Genomic DNA, 14,030 nt, shown 5'->3' with positions numbered 1-14,030 from the left:
ACTGTTCACTTAAAAATAAGTTTTAAAAACTTGTTTGGTTGCAAATCTCCATATCATGGTGATAAATATTTGATTTGATAACTAAACTGTAACATGTATCTGATACACAGACATGGAATTTAACTGCTACATCCCATGCTCTGTGACATAGAGGTGAAATAAGGTGTAGGGAAAACCTACTTCAAGGCTTTTTTAGAAGTCTACACATGCATTTGAATTCCTGTCCCAAATTACAGTCCTTATAAAATTGTTCATAGCAGCACGAATGTAGATAAATCAATGCATCAGTGTTTGTTGGGGGTTTTTTACCCCCACAGCATAGTTATGATTTTTAAAATTCCTTTGTTACAGAGTCAGAGATATAAATGTTTATATTGGGCAGACTCTTGTTGATGGTTTGGGTCTATGGTACACTTGCTGTAAATTACAGCAGGATCTAATTAGCCTTTCTTAAGCTAAGCACAGTTCCATGTATCAAACTAACTGGAAACTGATTGTTTACTTTCCTAGGTTTAGACATAAAATACTGGGAGGCAGGAATATCCTTAAGTGCAAGGACAACTCAAAAGAGACAGAGGTACCACTCTAACAATTGCCAATTTAACATTGTCTGGGTTAAAGCAGTCAAGTAAACAGTGTGTGTTCTGATTATGGCATGGGAAAATATTTTCAGACGCAGGAAATGTCTGAAAGAATGTGGCTTACAAGACAGTTAAATAATAAGTATACTTGGGAAGACAAAAACCCATGGGGTTGCGTCTGTCTCCCAGGAGAAGCTGTCAGTTTAAGAGGCATTGCCCAGCACCTGAGCACTGACACCTCTGCCTGGGCTGGTGTTGCTGCTGGAGGACCATAGGTACTGGGCCACCTGTGAGGAAGGAACTTTTAAGTTTGGACACTCCGCCAGGTGCACATTTGTAGCGCTAAGATGGGAGCTGAGGCAGTGTCCATAACTTGTATGAGTCATATGCATGGCTTTTAGGAGGAGAGATGAGTACAGAAAAAACAGCAGAGGACATGGGGCAAATTTACTTGTCAGTGCCGGCTAAAAAAAAAAATACCTGAATCAATGTACAACACCTGTCTGTGGCTGTTTTATACAAATATAGCAAAGCTTTGTTTTGAATGTATTTGGAAGCAGATTATTCTGGGTTTTTTTAATCACATTTTAATTCCTGAAAATGACTGGACCTTATTGGAGGGTTGTTGGTTAGGTTCATGTCTAAAGTATTTAACATGGAGAATATCAGACCACAAAAGAATCTGTGTGTCTGGTGCCCTTGAGAGTCAATCCAGCCACTTCTAAGCAAACGTGACTGACTGACCTAAGCTAACTGGTGAAGGTCTGTCAGCCATCAGGGGTGCACAGAAATCCAGCAGATGGGCTCTGCTGATCCTCCTTGCTCTGTGCTGTTCAACTCTCATTTCAGAAGTAAAACATTCCTGCACAGAAACAAAAGCACTTGTGGTGTGTCCCACAGTTACTGCTGTGAAGCAGAAATTAAGCTTGTGAACTTGTGTGCAATGTTATAATCCTGTTTGGGATGTTTTTCTATAAAGCCCTGTAACTCCAGAGAAAAGGGCATCCTTATGTCCAGGACTGACCACCACTACATCATCAGTTAAATACTTCATCATTTTCTCTGAATTCCTGTCAAAGTCCATTTCTATTTCCAGTTTTCAGAGCTCCGTGTCTTGTTTCTTCTGTGTTTCTTCCTATCTTCTGTACCTCTTCTTTCACCATTTTCTTTCCTGCTTGGAGTTTGGAGGTTGATGTCTGTTTAGGGCAAATGATTCAAGAAAAGCTGTGGCATATTTATAGTACTCAGTTCTTCTGGAAGACCTGTATTAACTATCACTGGTAAAAAACCCAAAAACCACTTGGCCTTTGGATGAAGTGGTTTGCTTATAGCAATGCTGTTATATAAATTTAACATACATAGCTGGTCAGAGACCCACCTCTTTAATTCTGCTAAATCCCCTCTCCTGGATCATCCATCCACCAACAGTAGAAGGCTTCAATCACAGACGAAAAATGCAGTTGCCAGTTAGTAATTATTTTGGCCAAGCACCTTCCAAATGGTGGGGTTTTGTTTGGTTTGGTCTTTGTTTTGAAGGTGTTCATAGACACACCATCTATAACGCAGCTGTCTCCTTCGAGAACACACGCAGGATCACTCTTGAGGAAAAAAGGCAACGCAGAAAGAACCGTGTATTGCAGAATACACCATCTAAGGAGTCTTTCTGCTGTGCCTTTTGTAATCGGATATGTCTGTCACGTATTGGCCTCATAAGCCACCAGCATGCCTGTAGCAAATGTGGATAGAGCCTTCCCAAATCTTCGTTCGCGAAGCCCAGCCATGATGATGATGTGCATAACTTCATTCCATCCTGGCCTTCCAGTTTAATTCATTTGCCTTGCTATGCAAGGCAAAAAGCAGTTTTCCTTCAATGTCAGATGAACTCTGAAGTTCTAAAGTTGTTGGGTTGTTGTTGCCCACCAAACATAAAGAGGATCCATTAGAGGAAAAGCTGCTACTGAAACTATTTCTTTGTGAGCCAAGGAGTAAGCTTGCTTGCTGCAGGAAGGAGGAGACGACTCATTATCTGGATGCTGGGAGCCAGTGTGTTAGAGAGGCTCCTCTTCCTGTTCCACAAGGACTGAAGCGTCTCTGAGGTAAGCAAAGCAGCAATGAGATACTCCCCGGGCTTATTACCCACTATCGGCTGGATCTCCTGTTTGCTCCAGCCTCCACCTTTACTTGGAAAGTGCTTGCAATTCCATGAGGTAATTCTTCCTCCCAACGCTTGTGCTTGTTGTGACGACCATGTGCTCCTAGCATGAGCCAGGACAGAAAATGAAAAAAGTCTACCCCGAAATCCATGTGCTGTAACTTCCTCTTTCTCCATTCTGCCGGGGAAGGCTGTTGTGCTTCGCGTGCTTTGGCTCTGGGCACTGTGGCAGCGGTCAGTCCGGGCAGAGCCATCACCCTCCCGCCAGCCAAGAGGCCTGACCGGGTGCCCACCGCCGGTTTAGCCACAGGTGGGAGGTAACACCTGCTCGGTTGGCACCGGAGCCGGTATAAATCTGCGTTATTTTGATGAAGCTCGGATTGATTAGGAACAGGTCCAAGCTAACATACCATAAACACCTATTAAACCGAAATAAATACGTCTACAGGGGGCTCAGCTTAACCGGGTGCAGCTTTGCCTGCACGGGGGAGGCGGAGATGGCTGTGGGCACCACACACGGCGGCTCCCACGGGCGGGCGCCGCCGGGGACAGGAAAGCCCGTCCGAGCTGACGTCGGGGGGCGGGGGCGGGCGGGGGTTCCCCCTGGGAGGCGGGTAGGGATCGTTCCGTGCCGGTGGCTCGCAGCTCTGTCCCGAGGGATGGTGTTGGCTCGTCGCCACGGCAACCTCCGACCCGCGGGGGGAAGGGGCGCAGGCAGCGGTGGCAGGGTCGGTCCCGCCATCCCTCCGGGGCTCTCCCCGCCGCCCCGGGAGGCGCCCGGCACCAGCTACTCGCTCTTCCCGGCGGCCCTGCGAGGGTGCGCAGTCGGACCCCTCCCCATCCCGGCCGGGCGCCTGAGGCGCTGCCCCGCCGCGCCCGGCGGGAATCTGCCCGGGGCTCCTGGGAGTGTCCGTGGGGACACGGAACGGCGGCAGGAGGGGACGGGTGCGAGGTTGTGTGAGCGGAGCTCCTCGGGAGAGAGGGGAGGCGACGGTCCTGCCCCGCTGTGGCCCAGAGCTCGGAGCCGCTGGAGCGTTCAAAGGAGCGATGCCGTCCCGGAGCGGGAGCGCTGGGCAGGCGGGGGGAGCCCGCCCCGCCCCACGGGACGGGGCGCGGAGCCCGATGTGCGCGGAATCCTGTTCCCGGGAAGCACAATGGCCGTGCGGATGCCAGGCCCCTCCTCCAGCCCACTCGAGGCTTCCCTCCGGGATGCGTTTGCCTGCTCGACCTCTGCCCTTGCAGGCGGCCGCGTCCTCCCCTCGCCGCCCGCGTGTGGAGCCGAACCGCTGTGGGAGGGGTGCCTGCAGCAGGAAAATCATTGCCTGCGACCAGGGAATGAGGTTTTTGTGGTCATTTCAAGGGCAGCCCGGCCTGCCGCCCCCCTCTGACCCTGCAGAATCTGCCCGTAGCCCGTTCTGAGTCCCTCCTCTGGCCCAGCTTCAGCTGGAATGTTGCTGACCCGTGTGTTGTGGTACCGAGCCGGCTCCGAGGGTGTAAACAACAACCATATAGCTGTTCTGCTTAGAAAAAAATAGGAAAACTGATGGTTTTAACTTCTTTCACTTCATATTGTTATTATTTACAGTGCTATCTCCAAAACATTTTCAACTTTTATGTTAAAAAGTTGCTGCAGTGGAGGAAGAACACTTTCTTTCACTTTATTTTTGCATTGGTCAAAATGAAGGTGAGAAAAAAAGCAATGAAGGTAAGTATTTTGATCTTTATGTGATTAGACAATCGAACTTTGATATCTGTAATGTTTTTTCACAATACGAGCAACAGATAAATATTTTTACTGTCACCTGTTTTACTTGCGAATGCAGCAAGAATCTGTCTGGATTGTGTGCCCCTGCACATGCCTTCTGTACTGATACTGGCCTTAGTTTCAGTATAAATTAGACTGACCTCATCTAGAGAAAATAGAAATTCCTTATAAAGTCAACTTTTCCTTAACTAAAGTCTTCTGTAGATGATTCAGTACTAGATGTAATGCTTAGATGGTAAAGTTACATCTTGAAAAAGTGGAATAACATTTTCTTTTTGCTCTAAATCTTACAACTCAACAATGTGCTTAAAAGTTGACAGTGGGTACAGTCAGTATTTACCTGATCTGCTGCTTCAGTTTTAATTTGCTCTTTGGACAGCTAGAGTACACCACAGGCAAGCCTCGACATTTTGCCCTTCTGAGTAGTTTGTCATTGAGGAGGCAGATAACTAAACTATAAATGCAAAGAAAAACCATTTCAGCACTCACAGATGAACACCTCCTCTTTTTTTGACCTCCTGACATCCCTAGCTTAGGTGGGTTCAAATTAATTGGAGAAACACGTTGTATGGAATGTGTACTTTTAGGTGTGCGCTAATAGAATGTATACGTTGAAATACTATTTAATAGAAAGACAAGCAGCATCTGAAAAGCACATAAGCCTAATTGATTCCAGACACAACTGGCCTGGATTTTGTTTCCCCTTATTCCAACTTTCTGACCTTGTAAAAATTATCTTGATTGTGTTATACTAAAACAAGGCCATGATCTTGCAAAAACTACCATGTGTGCTGATGCTGAGAAGTGCCCAGTAAAGCACCGCCTGTGGAACGAATGCTGACAGCATTAGGCCCCAGCGTCAGTTTGTTTGTTTTCTCTTGCTTATATCTAATCATGGTGAAGCAATAGTCTCACTTCTGCTAAAAGTTTTCGTTTTTAAAGGAGGTGAAAAATGTGTAGTAAAACTTACGATTTGTGGGGAATTATAGGTTTTAAATTCTTAGAGAAGTTTAAGTTACTGGGATTTTATGGCATTTAGACTAGGGGAAAGATCAGTGAGGGTTTAAAAACACATATTGCCTGTAATTTTTTCAGGGGGGTGTGTGCGTGTGTGTAGTGGTATCTTTGTTTTTCAGAAGATTGTTTGTAGGGATTTGTAGGAGGGTTGAAGGACTTACTGGCTTTGATGATAACCCTTACAATACTGTTGTGCCTTTGTATAAACATGTAAAAGATACCTAGGACACCATAGTGTTAGATGTGCTGCTGTCTTTGGCGTTGGAGAACTTCTGAGCATAATAATATTTTCTGCTTGAAAAAAAATCCAAGACCTAGGTACACTGATCCTTTTATTACGGTAAGTGCTGTTGCTCCATCTCTTTGGGAATCTGTGCCTGGCTAGCCTTAAATCTCTGTGGAGAGTAGTGAGAGAGAAACGTCCTTCCAGCATGTTGAACTGAACAGATGATCCCTCTCTTTATTTCTCTGAAGGCTCTCATTTTGGTTTTTTTTCAGGATCAAGAATAAACTGTGTATTTGGGCCTTTGTCAGCAAGGTTCCCATGGGGCAATCCTTGTAAGCACTGGGATTGCCTATTTAGGAGCAGGGAGGCTTATAAAAAGCAACTGCAGGTGGAAGTGGGCCTTTTCCTGCTCCTCCCTTCATCCTGCTGCAATTCCCTTTCATCCAGGCCCTGAGAACTGCCTGCCTTTCAAACTAAGCTACAAAACTAAGAGAGTTGTAGTCACTTGACCAATATATTAGAATATCTGTCTTTACTTATGTTGATTCATCGATGTTCTGAGGAGTTTTGTTGTGTATAATGTACTACTTCTGGTGGTTGTACAACAGCAAATGTAACTTAAAAAATTAAGGTTACCTCTGAAGAAAGCAAGCAGCTTTTATGCATCATTAAACTTGGGTTCCAAGAAGTTGGCATCAATGTGACTGCCATCGAGTTTGGGCTTTTTAGCTCTTGTGTCAACATTTCTTATTTCCCTACAGATTGCAAGGTGGACATGGTGTGTGGTATGTTACTTACTAAATAAAAAAATCTGGCAGCATGTGCAGTGTTCTGACTCAAAAGTCGTGTTAGTAACCTGCTACACCAAAGATGACTATTAGCGCCGGCACCGCATCAGTTGTCTTTATGTTTTAGCAACTGTTTTACAGCTTTTCTGTTAAGTTATAGACAAGCTTCAGGTAAAAACCTGCCACCTTGGAAGCCTTGATATAATCTGTACTCTTGGTGCGAAAAATACGGCATGTTCTGGCTTGCGTTTTTTAAGAGAGAAAACAATCGGTCCATTGCTTAAAAGCTGTGCCGTTCTGTGCAGCGCCACTGAAGTGTGCAGCCTGTGGAGTGTGACCTGTGGCGTTACAGATGCAGTGCATGTCCCCTCCCTTCTCGGCAACCACAGGATGAAGGCACAAAGTCTTTCTGCCTTAACTGAAACAAGCAAGTTCTGTTCGTCTGCCCAGAATGTTCAGGTAAATACAATGATTGTGTAAGTTGGTTGTAATGCCCAAAGTATAAACAGTCTTGTGCACAGGAGAGGTGAGTTTCTTGGCAGGTTCTCAGGGGAGTTTCCCTCAGTGCTGCAGAGTCAAGGCGTTCCTCTTTAAGGATAAGACAAATTTTAGATATTTACGTAAGACAGGTGCAGAAAAGGTGCAAAATGGAGGATACAAAATGAGGTCTTGTCGGGTGGTGGTGGTGCTTTTAACGCCGCCCCGTGACTCTATATTTATTTCTTCACGTTTGGCACTCAGTGTTATTGAACACCTCTACTTTCAAATCACATTGGCATGGGTGGCAAGTATGCACCACCTCATGGAATCAGATCTTATATGTCTCCTGTGAAATGTAAGCATGAAGTAAGGTGTTCCTTTATCTGTGAGTTGGTGTTATCAGAGTACATTTTGTTAAACTCGGTTTTAATATTTGTTAAGGTTCAATTAATGGTGTATTGTTGTAAATACTTAGGTGATTAGAAGTTTTTTTACAGAGCAGGTGGTTGTAGTGGGTTGACCATGGCTGGACACCCGGTACCCGCTAAAACCTCTCTCTCACTCCCCTCTGCAACTGGACAGATGAGAGAAAATATAACGAAGGATAAGGACCAAGAGAGATCACTTATCAATCACTGTCTCAAAGTCGGGATATTAATTAAATTTATTACTAACAGAATCAGAGCGGGAGAATGAGAAGTAAAATAAATCTTAAAAACACCTTTCCCCCACCGCTCCCTCCTTCCAAGTTCTACCTCCTCCCCCTCAGTGGCGCAGGGAATGGGGTTATGGTCTGTTCATCACAGGTTGTTTCTGCCACTGCTCAGGAAGGGGAGTCCTTCCCCTGCTCTCTGTGGGGTTCCTCCCACAGGAGACAGTCCTTCACAAACCTCTCTGGCATGAGTCCATCCCAAGGGCAACAGTTCTTCACAGATTTCTGCCACATGGGTCACTTTTCCATGGGGTGCAGTCCTTCAGGCACAGGCTGCTCCAGTGTGGGTCCCCTACAGAGCCAGAAGTCCTTCCAGGAAAACCTGCTCCAGCATGGGCTCTTCTGTCCATGGGCTGCAGGTCCCTGCCAGGACCCTGCTCCAGCATGGGCCTCCCACAGGGTCACAGCCTCCTTTGGGCATCCACCTGCTCCAGCCTGGGTCTCCCTCACAGGCTGCAGGTGGATCTCTGCAACCCCATGGTCCTCCATGGGCTGCAGGGGCACAGCTGCTCCACCATGGTCTGCACCACGGTCTGAACCTCAGCTCCAATGCCTGGAGCACCTCATCCCCCTCCTTCTCCACTGCCCTTGGTGTCTGCAGAGCTGTTCACTTGTTCTCACTCCACTCTTCTCTGGCTGCAATTTTCATCTGCCCAACAACATTTTTTCCTTCTTAAATATGTTATCATGGAGACATTACTATCATTCTCATTGGCTCAGCCTTGGCCAGCAGCGAGTCTGTCTTGGAGCTGGCTGGCATTGGCTCTACAGGACATGGGGGAAGCTTCTGGCAGCTTCTTACAGGAGCCTGTGGCTCCCCCACTACCAAAACCTGGCCACAGAAACCCAATACAGCGGTTAAGCACTGGAACAGGTTGTCCTGAGAGGTGGTAGATGTCCAATCCCTGTAAACATCCAAGGTCAGTTTGGACGGGGCTCTGAGCAACTTGACTGAGTTGAAGATACCCCTGCTCATTGCAGGGGCATTGGACTAGATGTCCTTTAAAGGGTCCTTCCAACCCAAACTATTCTATGATTCTATGATCAAACTGTACTTAGCGAGGCAGTTGCTTCTTTTCTTGCAGTGAAGTGCTCCACAAGGGATACAGGTTCGGCTGGGTTGTGAGGAACTGCGAAGATGGTGCAAGTAAGTTTAAGTCCTTATATGTTTGATGAATGTATCTCACACTTTTTAAATGTCCCAGTATCCACAACAATGCAGGCTACAGTGTGAGTGCATTCCCCTTTGCCTCTAAGTTATGTTCTTTCCATCACAGAGTATTGATGCATATTCAGAGTTTCGGCCCTTCTCTTAAAGTGTTTTATGCCAGTGAAATGAAGACCACAGCTGCCACCTTCGCTACTGTGTTCCATGAGCATTAAACTTAACTATGTACAAAATTGTTTCCTCATCCTAACCATGTATGGGACTGTTTTCTCAGGGCTGGGTCTGAAGGAACAATTTATTTTACTTTTTTCTCTGTATAAACATACGATGATTTTATGCATGTCCCCATATCCTTCTGAAACCAAATTTTCCATGCACGCCCATCTGAAGAGAGGAAGGACAAGACAGAGAGGGAAAGAGACAGAAGAGCTGTCACCAGTTACTCTTCTGTGAGGCACTAGTATAGTATCCTTATAAATCCGGTGTAAGAAAACACAAAGAATAATCTGGATTGATGTAATGCAGAGCATGTTTATGAAATGTCTCAATTACAGCCAGGTGGGAGGACTACAGATGAGCAGTTCAGAAATCAAAGTGAACTTCCTAAGTGCAAAAGAAAAATAAATCATCAGTTTTGTGGAGAAATCAAGGTAGATGGTTAGAGGGAGTTTGTAGAGCATCACTAACAAAATACCAGTGGACACTGCAATGCTCCTGCGAAATGCTCTCTTAGGATTTATCAATAGGTGGCATATGTAAGTCATCAGAACAATGTAAAGATGACTCCACCGAGTGCTGGTAAGGTCCCAACGGCCACGTTGCCCTTGGTTTCGTGTTCTGTGCTGAAAAATAAAGTATAGGACAGTGCAACAAAGCAATAGGAGATGTAGAATATAAAAGGAAATGGTGAAGGAAGGGAGGATGTTTAGCCTGAAATATAATGTTTAGAGGAAATCGGATAAATTTTCCAATGTGTAAAATATTAGAAGAGGTTTGATCAACTGTTTTTGAATGCTGGGGGAAAGATGAGAGAAACCAGATCTGTACAGAGGGAAAATGTCTCAGATAGGATGTTAGGAGGGTGGCAGGATCATTTAAATTGGATATTAGGAGAGTGGGGGGAGATGCCACAACAACTTTTAAATCATTATAGTGAAATACCAGAACAAGCTGCTTAGGAAGTTCGGGTCTCTGCTTCATGAAGGGTTTCTAAGAACAGGTTAGACAAACATCTGTTGGGGATTGTCTGGGGCTACTTTATCCCATCTTTGTGTGTCCAGAGGGGACCAGATGGTCTCTTCAGATCCCTCTCAGCCCTCTTCCTACAAGTTTACCAAGCAGAGAGGGGAATGGACCTGAGTTTAATGAGAAAACGGTATCATCCTATTAGTTGATCCTCTTTCAGAATAGAAAAAGAATCAGAGAGAAACCACATTTAAGTTAACTATGTAAGTAAATGGATTTTTTTTAATTGTTGTTGACTTGCAGTTTTATAAAGAATTTTTAAAAAAACACATGGTTATTAAAAAAAAAAAGTTACCTAAAAAGTTATAAAACTGAACGCATGTAAAGTAGTCCTTACGGCGTTTGTGGTGTGACAGTTTCAAGAAACAATTTTTAAATGCAAAGTAGCAAAAATAGCACGTTTTTAAGTATTTTTCAACCATAATATAAATGTGTGTTTGGCCATGGGTTTTACATTGCCTCCCATTTGAAAACAAGCAATGAGAACATCTGTAGGTATATCTGACTGTATACAACAATATTGCACCTGAGTCGTTGCATGTGCAAGCCCAGGAAATAAACATGAGAAATCACTCTTGCTCCCCAGTCCACAGAAGGAACAAGTTTTTCAGTACCTGTTCTGAAAAATCTGTTTGGAAGGCCAGCTGAATGGGAACGTGAAAGTCAGTCCCTTGCCTCCTCGGCAGGTGAACTCTGTGACTGCAGTGCGCCTCCCTCCCACCCTCCTGCCTTCCCTGCCTGCGCGTTGGGAAGTTCCAATGAAATATAGCTGCTGTGGAAAGTCCTGCTCAGAGTGAGAAGACGTGACCTCTCGGCAAGTCAGATCCAATTTTACAGGCGGCTCTGAGTCAGGGCGGAGCCCGTGAACTGAACTTTGTATTTAAGAAGGAAGTGAAGTTGGTGGCAGCCCGTGTTGCTAAGCAGATGAGTTGCCGTATTTTTATGTCAGCTGATAGTTTCGGCGGGTGTGTGACTTCATTCTTAGATATGATGCCTTCCATTTATTAGGGACAAAGGTCAGAAATTGTCAGCGCTGCGATAGCTTTGTCTCTCCATATAAGAAGAGGCTCGTTCTGCTGAGCCGTCAAAGATGGAAATGGGAGTCCTTAATGCTGCTCATGCACGTTGAAAACAAAACCGACCGTGAAGCTGTCAGTTCATGTCATGATCCAAGAGCAAACATCCTCAGGAGCAGTGATGATGTGGAGTAGGTCAGTTCTGCAGCATTGCTCCATTTTTATAAGAACTCACTACTGTTCCCGATTAAAGGGGTTGCCTGGTCTTGTCTCCAGTAGTAATGGGAACCAGAGGCCTGAGGTGAGCAGTCAGTCACTGGCCTGTTAAATCAGAATTTAGCTGGAAAGCCAAGTGATCTTGCCTCGTACAACAGTAAACTAAGTGGTGAGTCTATTTGGGAGGGAAAGAGAGTTGTTTATCACCTCTGTGCTGCTGGCACGTCCATCTGTGAAGATCATCATGGGTAAAGTGGCAGTACCCAGCTGTATTTTGGGGACACTTGAGGGGGAGAGTGCAGGCAGGTTGGGGGCAGCTGCCTACAGCTGTGTGTGCACCCACACAACCCGCAGTGACAAGTTAGTGTGTGCTGTTTCAGGCAGCATTTCTACCTATTACCCCCTAAAAGTCTTTGGTTATGTCCTTAAGTTAGCCAAGAGAGAGCTAGATGTTGTTACCCTTGTTCTGAGAGAGACTGCTGTATCAGAACACTTCCTCATAAAAGAATTAACTTTGGGAGCAGTATTAATTCTTGTTATTGTTGGATTCCTGAAAGTGGGGCAACAGAGAATGCTGATATCCCTCAGAAAGCTTTGCCCCTGTAAGGCCTGGCAAAGGCGAGTGGAATCTGGACATGAACTGCTGGAGCTTGCTGCCCCTCTGCTTTTCTGGTTCAGTTCCACAGTTAAGGAGTTCCCTGCCACAGAAGTGGCTGTTTGGGCCAGTTCCAGCTTTTGTCACTCTGGCTGCCTTGAGTTTCAAAAAAAACCTCCAAACAAAAACCAACCAACCAACACAAGTGTCTACCCTGGCTCACCCTCCGTTCCCTTAGCTTGCTGGTGCCACAGGGTGGCTCCTTGTAGCACTTGTATTTCCAACACTTTTAGCTCTTCAGCTGAAATCGTTAAAGTTGTTCTTTCTGATATGAGTCTGCTGCTTCCTGGTACTTACCAAAATCCACGTGCTTTCAGTATTTCAGTGTGCTGTAGGTTGGTTAATGATCTCTTCTGAAGAAGAGATATTGTTTTCCTTCAGCATGTGGCATATCATTAGCATCTGTGCCCTTTTGGCCACTACCCACTGTTCGTCTTGTGGGCTTCCATTGCTGTGTAAATTTTGAGAAACTTTGAGTAAAACTTTCACTTGTGAAAGAAAAAGAAAGCATTTGTCTTTTTCACTTCATTTGGCTGAAACAATGTTCAGAGATTAATAAAACATGAGTGGGTGTCAGGGTCGTGTGATTTTGAAGCCACTTCCCAGCAATCATGGGACAAAACACGATGCCTTAGCTTGTCTGAGGCCGTGAAATGGCATCCTGAATACTGAGCCTGGAGTGCTCAGAGGGCAGCTACTCCAAGCACAAGCTTGGGCTCCTGGTGCAGTTTTACATCTCTCCTTGTACAAACAGAAGTAAAAGCAAGGCTGTGAGAGAAGTTGTTGAGGTTTGGGTACATCTGTACAGAATTTCCTTGGGAGCTTCAAGTTCCTTCACCAGAGCAAAAAAGCCTTTTAGAAGAAGCCAGCTGGAGGGCATGGCACCAGCACAAGCACTTTCTGTTGGAACTGATGTGTGGTTTGGACCATCACAGTGCTGAGCAGGTGAGGAACCAGATGTTCTTAACAGAGCTGCTCTCCAGCGAGGTGGGCTGCTCTGAGCTCCCTGTGCGCAGCTCTCAGAAGCTCTCAAAGAAGCTCAATATCTGGACTGGGTTGTCAGGAATGAGGCACAGACTGCTGGTGCCTTGTGGCCCGAAGGCTTCTCTGTGCATGGCTTGTTTGGGGACTAACGACTTCTGAGGTGTCATCTGCCGCCTGCAGAAGTGACAATGTCTAGATCTTAAGATCACATTTCACTGTACCTGGCTGTTAAAACAGATGCTAGTTCTTCAAAGGCTGCTGAATAAGTAACCTGCCTTTGTATTTTCATGTGATGCTAAATCATTTGCATTTTGTAATACTGATGTTTTAAAACAGATTTAAATGCTGCACAGTAATCTCAATGCTGTACTTCTTACGGAGTACATTAACTTATCTCTACGCAATTACGCCTGTCATACACAGTGACTGGCTCAGCTTTGTACAAACTATCCCCACCTTGAGAGTTTACCTAGTTAGGTAAAGTGTAGCAATTCGTTGGGGGTTTGTTGGTACATATACCCTTGCTCTGCAACTGCTGTTGAAATTCTCAGCCATTAATGCAAATTCTTTCTAATCTGCGAGCCAAATGGCTGCCTACATCAGATGGATTACTTCGTCCCAGCACATAAAGGGTTGGGTGGCTGGCTACAAGTGAATTTTCATCCCTGTCATCTCTTGGATATTTTAATAAGCTATTACCAATAAGGTTAATCATGAAGACTGCCATGTTGATGCTTCCTCACTCTCCTACGGAGCTGCCTTGATGGTAACTCATGGAGTTACGTCTTTCTCTTTGGGGACTGGCGGAAGCACAAGTTAAAGTTTCAAAAACTTTTCCTTCATAGCCACTATGCAATGATGTATATTGTCCATGTCTGGTACTACCATTGAGTGTGCATGTGTGTGAACTTGTGCCACACCTGGATGGTGTCCCACCTTGGAGTGGTGAAACCCCTGCAGCACTTTTCCTTACTGTCCTTTTCCTGTTCTCGCTGAGGAGTTGGAGAGCAGCCGTAACTCTCCCT

General features: G+C 45.4%; 1 long non-coding RNA gene across 1 annotated transcript; it reads left to right on the top strand.

Annotated features, from left to right (window-relative positions):
- Nucleotides 1–6,864: 6,864 nt before the first annotated feature.
- Nucleotides 6,865–10,803, top strand: LOC120325084. Its single transcript, XR_005566899.1, has 3 exons — nt 6,865–6,988; nt 8,807–8,868; nt 10,721–10,803. It is a non-coding gene; the product is annotated as an uncharacterized LOC120325084 (long non-coding RNA).
- The last annotated feature ends 3,227 nt before the right edge of the window (nt 10,804–14,030 follow it).

The sequence above is a fragment of the Pipra filicauda genome, unplaced genomic scaffold (genome assembly GCF_003945595.2).
Source record: "Pipra filicauda isolate LSUMZ 115617 unplaced genomic scaffold, ASM394559v2 scaffold81_size6448238_pilon, whole genome shotgun sequence".
Lineage (NCBI taxonomy): Eukaryota > Metazoa > Chordata > Aves > Passeriformes > Pipridae > Pipra > Pipra filicauda.
This window is presented reverse-complemented; position numbering and strand designations above follow the sequence as displayed.